Source organism: Chlamydotis macqueenii, chromosome 29, assembly GCF_036417535.1.
Source record: "Chlamydotis macqueenii isolate bChlMac1 chromosome 29, bChlMac1.mat, whole genome shotgun sequence".
In the NCBI taxonomy this organism is placed as follows: Eukaryota; Metazoa; Chordata; class Aves; order Otidiformes; family Otididae; genus Chlamydotis; species Chlamydotis macqueenii.
In genome coordinates, this window is record NC_141584.1 from 1497389 (window position 1) to 1507809 (window position 10421).

General features: G+C 49.4%; 1 long non-coding RNA gene across 1 annotated transcript; it reads left to right on the plus strand.

Annotated features, from left to right (window-relative positions):
• Positions 1-7224: 7224 nt before the first annotated feature.
• Positions 7225-9889, plus strand: LOC147597053 (uncharacterized). The gene is made up of 4 exons (XR_015261277.1): positions 7225-7920; positions 8201-8381; positions 9376-9528; positions 9799-9889. It is a non-coding gene; the product is annotated as an uncharacterized LOC147597053 (long non-coding RNA).
• Positions 9890-10421: the final 532 nt, after the last annotated feature.

A 10421-nucleotide genomic window follows, 5' to 3' on the forward strand; every position in this document is an offset into this window, starting at 1 on the left:
CCCCACTCCCCCGGCCGCGCGGCTCCGCAGGGTTCTCGCTGCGCGCCTGCGCAGGGGCGGCTTCGCGCCTTTTGCGCGGCGGTGCTGAGGGCGGCGGGAGCGGGCCGTTACCGCTGCGTGGGGAGGGGGGGGGGGGTCTGTGTTTCCCGGCCCCCCTTCTGGGCGGCCCCCATGCAGGTGTGTTCTGTCCGTTGGTACGTACGGCCCTGAGCGCCACGAAGGTGGGCTGGGCGCCCGCAGGCTCCTCCTGGCTCTGGCAAGGTGAGGGTGGAGCGAAGGGCCTCGAGCAATGGCGTGTGGCCTCTTCCAGAAGCGGCCCTGTACGCCCCGAGCCCCAGGAAGGTGCCAGGCTGGTAGAACGGGCTGTGTGCTGAGAGGAGGGAGCGCTCGTGCGAGGCGTTGGGGTCCCCTGCAGGCTTGGTTTGTTTGAAAGCAAGGAAAAGGGTTTTCAGCAGCCAAACGAGATAATCTGCATTCCTGAGATACTGGAAAGTTTGTGTATGTTCATTAGCATGACACGAGTGCTCGCTCTCCAGCCAGCGCAGCGGCTCCTCAAGATGTTTATCTGAACAATGTACTTTCAGGAATAGCTCTAGGTGTTTCTCTTCTCTCTGTGTTATTCTTCATAATGTGTGAAGTACCAAATTCCTGAGTTAAAAAATAATTGCATATACTCAGTGTTACAGTTCAGTCTCCTCTCTGCTGCTGTTAATCAGGCCAAGAGTTTAACGTGGTTTTTGCTGTACCCACAGCTCATATCTATCTACTTTGAGCTGTCCCAAATTCCCAGCCTTCTTGCTCCGCGCTTGCAGAGTGGCTCGTGAGCCTTCACCAGATTCCCTGACCGTTAAGATAGGAAGTGCCTGGTTAAAATGAACATGCTTATATTACTTTTATGGTAATCTCAGCATTGACGTGTGAAATTTACTTATTCCAGTAAAAAGCCTGAATAGTGGCCCAGAACAGCTTTGTAAATTACAGGCTTCATAGCTTAAACAAACGGCATAGCGATCTGTGTGCTGGAGACTTGGAGGTACATCCAGGCGGAGCAGATGTGACATTGTTATTAGAGCATGTCAGATAAACTTATATGTCCTGTTATTAAATGCATGACTTGTACAGGAAATTGCATGTTTATCTAGGTTATGTGAGCAGGACCTTTCAAGCTTGATTCAATTGCATAAGCAGAGGTATCTGCTACCATGTCAGACACCCTCGACTGCCTGAGACATCGGCACGGGGCTGGCTGGCACAGCACAGGGCCACTGTGGGCTTGCACCCCTCTGGACTGGCTTCCTCCCTTTTTCTGGTGATGGGAAGCACCATGGGGCATCTCAGGTGACACGGGATGCCGGTGTTCAGGCACCTTTAGCAAGCCATTCCTGCTTTACTGATGTGCAGCCTCACCCACAGAAATGCTGTAGTGTTTTGTTTTCACTAAGGGTTATACAGAAAATATTATTATTTCAGTGGACTTAAAGATCTTCAAAGTGAGAAATTGTCATCCTTCTCTACGAATACATAATTACAGAAGTGATCATTTTGAGAGTTACATACATATGATGGAGTAGTTTCTGGAACTGTTGGGAATACAAAATACGCTGCAGTAGTGCCTGTAAGGTTAATTTTCGGAGTATCACAGATAAAATGATGCGTCTCGCTACTAACGTACATTGCAGCAGCTCACAGATTGCTAATCAAAATCAGTGATGAATAATAACAAAGAAAAAAAAAAAAGTCAAACTGTGCAATGAAGACAGTCTGAAGCCTCAGCCTCTGTGCTTATGCCACATGTGCAGCTTCCTCTCCCCAGCGGCTGTGGCTGTGCTGGTTTCAGGAGAGCTGCGTTTGGCACAGGGCTCTGCGGGATTAGTGTCTGAATGAGGCCACGCTGTAACGTGAGGCACTGCACACACCAGCAAGGGCGGGCTGAGAGGCAGAGGGGAGTAGCAGTTAGAAGATACCATGTTGCCTTAATTAATTGTGTACAAGGTGTTCAGGATTTAATTTAGAATGTTAAAAACATCCTCCTGGGTCAGGCCAATGACACCTGTAGCCCAGTAGCCTGTCTCCAGTGGTGGCAAGAGGAGATGCTGTTTGGGCAAGCATGTGAGCGTAGGCAGCTGCTGCTGTTTCCCTCTCCGGCATCCTGAACGTAGTAGGGATGGTAACGGGTGCATCCTCGCCCTTTTAGCAGTCATTTATGGAGCTGTTGCTTGTGAGTTAATGTAATCCCTCTTAAACTTGTTGATATTGTCTCCACAGTCCTGTGACAGCAGATTCCAGACTTGTGTCAAAAAATACTTTCTTTTATCTGTTTTAAACTAATCTTCTAGTTTCAAAGTATGCTGCTTTGTTCTTACATAGCAGGGTTCAGTGACTATCCAGTCTGCATTCCCTTGTACTGCCTTCATGACTTTGTAAACCTCAAAAGATCCTTCTCAGCCACCTTCTCTCTTAATTGAAGAGTTCCAACCTTTTTCCTTGCTCCTTATTAAGGCAGCTCCTCCCTCGCCTCCTCTGGACCGTCTGTAACTCCGTCACATTCTTCTTGAGTGGCTGAGGCCAGAACTGCGCTCCAGATGTGAGCGCACCAAGGATTTCTGTAACAGCAGACCGAGGGCTTTGGCCTCATCTCAGTATCCTTCCTGCTAGCAGCCACCGTTCAGCTGGCTTTTTTGGCTGCTGTTGCACCCTGACCCGGTGGCTTCAGAGAACTCTCCATGACAGCGCCGTGATCTCTTTCCTGAGTTGCAGCTGACAGCTCTGAGCTCAGCATTGATTTAAAATGTGTTCTCTGGTGTTTTGGTGGTTTGGAACAGATTGTTGTGCATTGCCGGTACAAAGGGTGACAAGTCAGTAAGATATGAACAACCTATTCCGGGAAAATAATCTCAGGTGTAATTATTAACGCGTTTATGGTGCTTGTTTCTTTCAAGGGACAGCATCTTTCCTGGTCTTACTCTTAGAGCAGTAGAACGTAACTCCGCTAGTAGATTTGTACCAGAGAGGAGAATCCAAAGGAAAATTTTCTGTCTTCTCAGTCCTCCCTTCTTGATATTTAAGTGTCTCGGTTTTGGCATAGCAGTGCTTCCTGAGGGAGTCTGCGTTCTCTGGCTGATTCTCTGATTGTTGGGGCTGCCGAAGTTCTGACAGAAGAGGCCCAGCACGAGCAGACAGAGTGAGGCACGGGAAGAAACGCTCGGTGGTACGGACAGTGCTCAGACGCCCACATGGTGTGCTGCTTTCTTTTTTTTTTTTTTCTTTTTTTTTTTTTTTTGAGATCTCCACCCAACTAGTGAACTTCATGTGACCCCTCCCAACAGCACCACTGGTTTGTTTAATCAGTGATTAAACTGGAATTTTACTTCCATTTCCAAACATACTGTGTCAGTTTTTACATTCTCTTTTTGGTTTTTAATAAAGCTAAGGCAATGAAAAATGTGACAATCATTAAAGTACTGTGGCATAACTTTACTAAGGAGGCATCACACATCTGTATTAGATGTAGTGACTACATCCTGGGTTACAGTACAAGTGTCCCTGTCGGACAGTTTAGGACTCCGGGATTGCTTCTTCCAGGACCAGGTGTGTCACCTCACCCAAGAACAACAAACCTTAACTCTGTGAGTGAAGTACAATAAAAAATGGGTGGTGCTGTCCTACAAGATCCGCCCATTTTTTTTCCATGTTGTGTTCCTTTAAAAAATGTTTCTTGATTTCCAGCCATCGGTGAGTGCAGAGTTGAATACCCCACAGTGATGCCCAGAGCTCTTGCCTGAGTGGGAATAGCTAACTTGGACCCCATCACTGTGTAATTATAGTTAAGCTTGCTTCACCCCTGCATCTTTGTATTCATCAGCGTTTCATTTTGCGTGCAGTTTGAATGCCCACGTCCTTGGTGTCGTGTGATCCTTCTCTAGCTCCTTCCAGTCGGTTTGGATATCCTGAGTAATTTTGTATCATCGGTCAACTTTGACACCTCATTGTTCACCTCCTTTCCCAGCTCACGGATGACTGTATCGTACAATTCACGTCTCGGCACAGATGCCTGCTTTATTATAGCAGCGCACGTTGGAGGCTTATGAAGCCAAAGCTGCTGTTACTTCACGATGGAAGAATCCCAACCTCCCTCCAGTACAGCAACACCATTTCCTAGTGGTACCAGTACCGACAGGACAGCCTGCTCTCTCCCCCATTGTGTTGCAGGTAACTTTAGCCACACGGTTGCTTACTGTGAGCTCTTTCATTCTCAAACACTCGCAGTTGTTTGTTTTGCCTGAATTACAGAACTCATTCTCACTCAGTCCTCTCGGGGACTGAGAAAGATACTGAATCTACCTGATGAACACCGTTATGGATTTCTTCCCTTTTGTACAGGTTTCAGCTTATTGCAAAGGCAACAAATAGAAGGGATGAATAGATTCCCTGCAGGATGTATGTTCTCTGCGGGACGAAGCCAGGGCTGCTGAATAGTTCTTGTAGAGCCATTTCCTGGCAGCTCATGGCTGTTCCTGGCATCAGCGCTTGGAGCTCTGGCCTTTGGAGCGTGTAAACCTGGGTTCCCATCTGAGAGGCTGCAGGAAGCAGTCCTCTCACAAGTGAGTATTTCATAGCCACTAATCTAGTGATTTGGTTTTGGATCTTCCTAATTAGCCCTCATTAGGTGACTCTCGCATTAACAGAAGTTCAGGAAGCACCATCCCCACTTCATAATGGGCTAAGTGGGGAACAGGAATCTGAAACGGCTGAGTAACCAGTACCAGAGCTGGGATTAAAGTCTAAGGTCCTCGCCCTACGGTTCTAGGCATTATATGCTCTTTCTTAACGAGACAGTCATGTAAAGATTTAAATGCCATTGGGAAGAAGAATGAGAGATGGAGAAAGAGAGGAAAGCGAAAAGGCAGAGTGGCAGGTGGCTCTGCAGTGCTCCTCTGGAGATCATTGATAATGATATTTCCCAAACAACTAATAAGCTTTTCCTTAGTTATGGTGTCAGTCTATCTTCCTGAGTTGGTGCTCTCCGCGAAGTGCAGGGCTGGGGAGATGAACTGGTGAATGCCATTGGTTTTATCCATCTCTTTCCTGGAGCTTATCACCTCTTGTGAGGCCCTTTGGACTTAATTGCCTTTTGAAAGGCACAATTCCTGACCTGACCGCCGAGGTGCTGTCACCAGCACAGGTCCTGGCGAAGCAGAACATCTGCCAGAAGCTGATGAGTCTCAGATGCATTTTGCTAAATAGGGCACTTCTGGTGGAGTTAAACATTAACATCCTTCACAGCTCCCATCTGTTCAAGGTTCAAGAGGGAAGCCATGCTGAGTCAGCCTGGCAGCTGTATTTCCTGCTCCAGCTCTCTCCTCCTCCTGCGTGATTCACTCACTGCTCCTGTCTGCCAGGAAGTCTTAGTCCTGGATGGAACAATAAGAAAAAGGCAGGGGGATACTTCAGCTCTCTTGCACCACGTCGTTGGAGATCAGCTCCCGATAACTTGATACCTTGGTGGGTTTCCTGGCTGGCCTACGAGTAATCTTGGTGCAAAAAGAAGAGAAACTGATGGGTACCAAAAGACCCCTGTGAGCTGCAGAAGAATTTCCTTCAGCTGTTAGCAACACCACACTCATGGCACACAGCAGGGCCGTGCTCCTTCCAGGCAGCGCTGGGCAAAGAGGCTATAAATTCATAGGGCAGCTTATTCTTGTCCTGCTGCGTGGATTGCTTTTATATGGGCGCTTTAAATAAAAAGGTAAATCCTTTTAACTGTGGCAGTTTCAAGTGGGTGGCCCGGTAGCAGGGAAGGAGGGTAGGCAGATGAGAAGAGCTGTTTTATTTAATATTGCTGCCACAGTATATACGCTCCAGCACTGCCAAGTCTTTGGGCGTAGCCAGAGTCTGACATGGGAAATTGATTGTTCGGTGCTGGCTGCCTCTTGGAGCTGAAGCTCTGTGCTGTTTGCCTCGCGCTGAAGTGTGTTGGAACAAGACCCAGCGATTGCTGCTCATCAGCTCAGAGGCTGCCTGAGGCATCTATCCCATGCTGGTGGGACTTAGTTTTGCCTGGGAAGTAAATCGTTTACTTCAGCATCGATGGAAGTTTGTGAAAATGCGACTGCACAATCTCTGCTGAGCTCAGACCTAGAAACAGAGCCAAGAGTCTCGCTGGCTTTGGATAAAACTTCACTGTGGTTACAGGCGTCATGGGATCATGTGGTGGCGCAGCTGATCTTTCCAACATCCAGCATTTTTGCTTTAGGCCTCTTCTGCGGCACAATAACACATTTAGAGTCTAAAACATCGTCTCCTTGCTAGGTTGATCATTTATTGATACCAGAATTACCAGTCAAGAGTTGTTGAGGAAACTCTTCTGCTCGTGGTCCTGATTCTCCCAGTCTTCTCCACAGCATGCCAGTTCAGCCACAAAGCCCCCAGCATCCTCAGCTGAGGGATTTCTAAATAGGCACAGCTCCTCCCCCCAGCACAAGGCACTCTTTCCTACTCAGGACAGCATGCCCCATCTGTGTGTTCCTCAAGTGCTTGGGTTCTCAGCCCAGTGAATTAAAGGGGAAATCGGGTCTAAGCTGGACTCTGAGCCCCTTTGAGACATGTTGACAGAGAAATGTATGCCTTGAAACAACTTGAAAAGAACTGTAGGGAGGGAGAAGAGCAGGAAAGCGTCAGTTGTGAGATGCCACTCTCTCCCGAGGTCTCTCCTCCTGCGAAGAGCACGGCCCTGGCTCTGCTGTGACCTCTTTCTTCCTGCAGGATGATGCAGGGTAATGACAGGCAGAATGTCGGCTGCTGTGCCACAGGGGTTAGTCCTCCGGATAGATGAAAGGAAAGCGGTTTGGTGTCCAAATGAATGTCATGGCTTTAAAGAAGAATTAAAGCCAGATGTTTCCAACAGGCCTGCTGAGAGCAGCCTTTTCTGACATATTTACCAAGCCACCAAGGAGGCCTAGGCAGTGTCTGCAGAGCTCCGTGCTGGGAACACCCTGTAATCCCAAAGGCTCCACCGCAGCTGCTGAAGGCACCGTGGCCGTCTAGAAGGACGGCGCACAAGACTTGAGGCAGAGATAGTGCTGCCAGCTCAATATTTATTCAGAGTTTAAAAATATTTATTCCTTGCTGGTAATGGTGATGGTAGCAAGACTAAATTTAGCACCTTTGGACAAAACAGAGACGAAAAGGTGGTCTGGCTGTGCTGGCATCCGCTCTGCCTTCAGCTGGGGGCTTTCAGGCACAAGGCAGTGTATTGTGGTGAATGGAGTCCGGAGCATCATCCCTGTCCCAAGGACTGACCTCAGACCCCCAGGACAGGCTGGTGTTCGGTCTGACAGTCAATTAAAGCTTTTGCCGTACAGGGACTTCATCAGAACCAGGGAGAATGCATTTTATTCTTCCATCACACACGTGGTGTTTGTATTCAGCTGTGACTGAAGCTAAGGACTGTTCCCGTGAGAGCAGAACAGAGGTAAAGTACGAGGAAAAGGGAAACTGAATCCTTGCCTCAGCGCAGTCAGAGAGGGAGCAGCATTTCCCACTTGGTGAGGGAGTTACCAAAACCTCAGGACTGCTGGGTGTGCGGTTCCAGCTCACACCCAGAAGTAATTAATCTTTTTGCCAGCATAGCTGCTCCAGGCTTCTGACTACAATAGGTATTGCTCTTCTGCATTTGTCAGTCTGCCTGGTGGTTATAGCATTCCACTTCTGGCCTCTTAAGGACAAATTCCTGATGCTGTGCCCTCAGCGCTACCTCAAGGTGGAGTTTCCTCTTGCGAAATCAGCGGGTGCTGAAAATGTCCTGTTGGCTCTGATGACTGGGAAAGGCTTCACTCGCTGTTTTGGATGTACGTGTCGTGGTCCTCATCTTCCTCCTGCCGCGTCCTGACTGCTGGGATTCTTACTGCTCTAGAATAGCAGGTAAGAGAGGGATCCCGTGTGCCACCGCATCATTGTCTTCTGGGGAATAAATGATAAAATCAGAAGGTGCACCCAAAGCAAGCAAAAGTAAATAGAGCAGAGGAAAGTTAGGTGGCAGGAAATCCCAGTTTTTACTGGCACCCGCTCATGATTTGACCTATAACAAAAAATAAATCCCTCTGCAGTCGAATTCCACAAAGCTGGGCAAAAGACTGCCATAAAAAAAGGAGCTCTCTGCCGTGCCCTTCATTTGTTCTCACAATATGACATCTCGTTTCAGTGTGTGCATCAATTCATTCTGCTCTGTAACATCACAGACAGAAGGCACAATTGTTTCAGCTGTGATTCCAAAACCAACTGTGGAGAGAAGGCCTCTGGGAGAAGAGCAGTGAGCCAGACGGCAGGCTCCCTGGCGGCGCTGGATGGAGTTCAAGGAAAATTGTTTGCCTCACCACCCTCCTGTAAGTTAACAGTAGACGGTGACTAACAGGAGAGAAACTTCATCACGGTGTACACACAAAAGTGTTTGTATTTGCCTTCCAGATAGGTGTTAACGTTATCTGATTATAGCATGTTCTGTTTCTTGAATTGTGTTGCTTCTGCATCACTCCCTTAGAAGACAGAGAATTATTGTTACAAAGCATGAATTATTTACTAGCTCTATAGACTGGGCCTGGTTTTCCACCCCATCTGCACTTAAAGCCAATGAGGCTGGAAGTGCGTGAGGACTGTGCCAAAACTGGAAGTGCAGGTGAGCAGAAGTGGATGAGAGTGAAGGAGTTCTGTACTGACGCCCATGGCACTGACCACTGGGCATTTCAGTTAAACGGGGAGACCTTGTGGGAGTAGGGCGGAACCAACTTCAGGAAAATGATCCAATCTGAGCTTTACTGATAATTCATATCCCGCCAAGGCCGGGTTTCAGAGTCCTGAGCTCCTGTAGGACATCCAGGTGCTCAACAGGTTTGAAAATGAGGCTCAGAAGTATTTTGTGCTGCGATTTCTCTGCTGCTTTGACATCTCAGCTTAAAGTAGTGGGCACACTAAAAATGAATGAGCAGATTTGGAGATAAAGAGGTCTGTAGGACAGGGATAATACTTAACTGCTTCACAGGGGGCATAAGGATTAAAGAGTTAATGTTTGCAAAGTGCTTTGAAGATGAAAAGTGCTAAGTCTGACTACATCTGGTGGGTGAAGTAGAAGAGAAAGAAGAAGAGGTTCTCCATACTGCACTGCAATACGAGGTCTCATTGAAATGCCGTGATAAATTAAATCTGGAGATGGTTTGCTCTCGTGCTGTCCCTGGCGGTTTGTCATCCGGTAGCCCCTGACAGGAGATAGGTTTCCGGAACAGATTCTGCAGTCTGAAAATAGTCACTTCTCACTTATTCCACTCAAAGTTACTCGGTTCCTACTACTTCAGTTTGCTTTTCTTTCATTCCTGTGTGGCTGAGACACGCTGGTCAGTGAATCGCCTGCAGAACCTGCCAGCTGGATCGTCAGTTTGCAGCGCAGCTTGTGCTACCGTTTCTAATCTCTTCAGAGGATCCCGATTATTTCGCTGGCTCTAACTTAAACGTCCCCGATTTGCCAGACCGTAATTGCAGGTAATAGCGTTAAGCGGGGTCTGGGTTCCCTTGCGGGGCCAGGATGCCCCCACGGCAACATCTGACCGACAACGGACCCCGAGGGCCGAAGACGGCATCCTTCCCCCAACCAAACCCGCTACAGAATGTATCAGTTCGTAATAGAAGACTTCTCGATCACCCAAGATCCCCAGAACAGCCCCGGCTCCCCTAAATGTGCTGTAAGAAGTTTTGTGGATCTTTCCCGGTTGCTCTAAAGCAAAATGGTTTCCCAGTGTTTTTCCCTTGCAGGAATCCCCTCCGTGGGTCTGCGTAACGCCAACGAGCCAGGGATACACAAGCAGGATTCCTGTGTGCAGGGCTTTCGGCAGGTGAGGTCTGGCCCCTTCTCTGTCCGATCTCCAATACGACGTTTCTGCAGTGTCGCTACTGAACGCGCAGCGCGCAGAATAAACGCGGTGGCTCCCGCGGGCTCACCTGAGCCCGTCCCACGGGGAACCGGTACCACGGCCCAGCCTTGCAGCGACGCCGCGGCGGATTGCTGCCCCTTCTGTCTGGGGGAAATCCCGAGTCCTGTGCCGGTTTTGCCGGAGCCAAGGCTCCTCTCCTCTTCCCAGCCTCTCCCCGCCCGTTCCCGGCGGCGGGAGCCCCGCCAGCCCCCCGACCCTTCCCCGTCGGTGCCCGTGGCGGATGCCCGGTCTGTGACTGCCGGAGGGGGACAGTCCCGCCCAGGCTGTGCTGGCAAGGGGGCTCGTCCTCGAGGAATCTTCTCCAACCCCAAACCTAAAAATTCATACACTCGCGCTGCCCGCGCACCGGCTCTGCGGGACAGCCCCCCCCCGCCCGCTCCGCCCCCCCCCGCCCGCTCCGCCCCCCCCGCCGCCGCGCAGTGGTGCAGCCGCCGCGCCCCCTGG